Here is a 3020-nt window from a genome sequence, read left to right as displayed (position 1 = left end):
GCCTGGATGTCCCGTTGCATCATCTAGTATGACCCAGGGCAGATTTCCAACCCCGAGCCTCAGTGTACGTGTTCATAAACTGGGGCTACTGATGCATATTATGCAAGTTCGCTCAGAGAAAAACCGAGTTAGAAATATAAAGCTCCTTGTCCCGGGCTGACACACAGCAGGTCCTCAGTAAAGGCAGGTTATAGAACAAGAAAGAGTAACTTCCAGCAGTTGATATAGAAAATACATGTATGGGTCTGCTCAGGCCGCCATAACAGATCACCACACTGGTGAGCTCAAACAAACACACATTCATCTCTCACGGTTCTGTAGGCTGGGAGTCACATCCAGGTGTAGGCGGGGCTGCTGTCTCCTGACGCCCCTGTCCTGGGCACGTAGATTCTGTCTCCCTGCTCTGTCCTCATGTGGTCGTCTGTTTGTGCGTCTGTATTCCAGTCTCCTCTTCTTTTCTTTATTTTTTTTTATTTTTTTTTATATTTGTGTATTTTTTGAGAGACATAGAGCACAAGTTGGGGAGGGGCAGAGAGAGAAGGAGACACAGAATCTGAAGCAGGGTTCAGGCTCTGAGCTGTCAGCACAGAGCCTGACGCAGGGTTTGAACCCACAAACTGTGAGATCTTGACCTGAGCCAAAGGCAGATGCTTAACCAACTGAGCCATCCAGGTGCCCCAAAGGGCCACCATTTTAGATAAAGTGACCCGTTTATGAACCATTGCAGAGTTAAGAATTTGAGCACATTGCCTGGAGTTCAAAAGCATGCATTAGAGAGGCTTCTGGGTGGCTCAGTTGGTTAAGCATCCGACTTCAGCTCAGGTTATGAACTCGTGGTTTCTGGGTTCGAGCCCCACATCGGGCTCTGTGCTGACCACTCAGAGCCTGGAGCCTGCTTTGGATTCTGTGTCTCTGCTTCTCTCTCTGCCCTTTCTGACCTCATGCTCTGTGTCTCAAAAATAAATACACATTATTTTTTTTTTTTTAAAGCATGCAACAGAGCTAGATTTGCACTGCCATAGAAATAGCAGTCTTGCATTCCTTTTTGCAGTCCTCTGACTCCTCAGGGGAATTCTCCCACAGTGATGGAGCCACACCCTACAAGTGGCTCTCACAGAAAAGCTGTGCTGTACAGGATGCCTTCTGACCTTTCAACTCTGATAGATCTTCAGCTTTTAGGTCCAATATCATTGTAATTTGTGGGGCAAGCCCGGATGAAAAAGGGTGCAATATGGATTTTTTTTTTAAGTTGATTTATCCACTTTGAGAGAGAGAGAGAGCACACGCACATGAACAGGGGAGGGATAGAGAGAGAATCCCAAGCTGGCCACACACTGCCACCACAGAACCCAACACGGGGCTTGAACCCATGGAACCGTGAGATCATGACCTGAGCCAAAACCAAGAGTCAGACGCTGAATCGACTGAGCCACCCAGGCACCCACCCTCCCATATGGGATTTTTCCAAAGGCTTGTTCCAAGTATAGGGAAGAAGGAAAGGAAAACTGTACCCAGTGTGGTTTGTGACCAGGGAAAGATGCTCCCTGCTTACCTTGCTAAACTATTAGCAATAGGTCACAGTCAGCGCCTCCTGTTATCGGCACTGGCACTGGGAACTGAAATGTCAGTGATTAAGCGTTTCCATGGGGATCCTCCCCTGCTTCCTGGTTGTGGGCACATTCTTCACGCCCACGTTCGGGGATAATGGGTGGTGGTGGTGTCTTTTGCTGTGTCCCACGCTGTGCAGCTGGCCTGCGCCCCGGCGTCTCTCACGAGCAGGCTGGATTTCAGTTAGGGGTGCCCACCTGCTTGTTCTCCATGCTCATTTCCACAGACAGGACCTCGCGGGATGCCCACGGAGCCTCGGCCAGAATTGAATGTATTTTGTTTCAACAAGACTCACTAGCTGAGGCTCGCACGGGAAAAACGTAGTAGCCTGCCGTGCTGCTGGCACCTGGGCCACATCGGCTCTGCGAGGCCGTCCTCCCCTCCTTCAGCCCATGTGCAGTGCTCTGTGTCACTGCCGTGGAGCTCAGCTCTTCATCTCGCGGCATAACAGACTCCTGTCCCCTCACTTCACCTTTTCTTTGTTTTATAGGTGTGTGGTTGGCTGTCCGTCCTTTCTGCTCTCAGCAGTCACCACGTATGCACTGCTTTGGGGATTGGATTGGTATTGTGCACATTTCAGATTTTCGAGGACCTTTCCTAATCCCTTCCTCTGTTGTGATTTATGTACGTCTTCTGTTTGACCAGCACTTTGGCTTAAGTCCTAGCACCAGCTGCTTGCTTGCTCTGTTTTCCTTTTGATCTGACCGCTGTTGATGAGATGTAAGGACCGGATGTACACGGCTTTGGGCAGTTTCCAATGCATTGTGTTTAGTAACTCAAAGTCCCTGCCTCCTGGGAGCCTCTATCTGAGCGAGGCTGAAATAGGGGCTCATAAGCTAACGCTTAGGGAACTAACCAGAAGAAACGTGTGTTAGCCATCACAGCCAGGGCTCCCCTCCCCTCTCTGAGCGAGGTAGATTCTTCTCAGATTGCAGATGAGGAAGCCAAAGGCTCAGAAAGTCCTTCTGAAAGTCACTGAAGCACTCTCTGTGTACACCCAGCATCACCTGACCCCACATGGCATGTCCTCTCCATTAGCACTGCCCTGGGCAGGAGAGGATATGTAGCAGTTCGTTGGTTAGAAGAAAAGTTGCATTTCTTCTCGTGGGTTCTCTCTCAATCTCATCTCCATCTACATAAATTCACAGTCCCTCCCAGACATTGCCAGATGTGCCCAGGGCAGAAGAATCACCCCTCCCTCTCCCAGCTGGGAACCACTGCCTTGTGGGTATTGTGAGTAATGAGAAAAATGAAGTAAATACTGCTTCTTACGGTTTTTTTTTTTCCTGAGTGTGGCCTGTGGACCACCTGCAGTATGCAGAATAATGCCCATTCTCTCCCTGCGAAACAGGTCTACACCCTCGTCGCCAAAACCGGGAATGTGTTGGTTTATAGGGTAAAAGGGACTTTGC

The sequence above is a fragment of the Panthera leo genome, chromosome Y (assembly GCF_018350215.1).
Source record: "Panthera leo isolate Ple1 chromosome Y, P.leo_Ple1_pat1.1, whole genome shotgun sequence".
NCBI lineage: Eukaryota > Metazoa > Chordata > Mammalia > Carnivora > Felidae > Panthera > Panthera leo.
Note: the sequence above shows the minus strand (reverse complement) of the source record.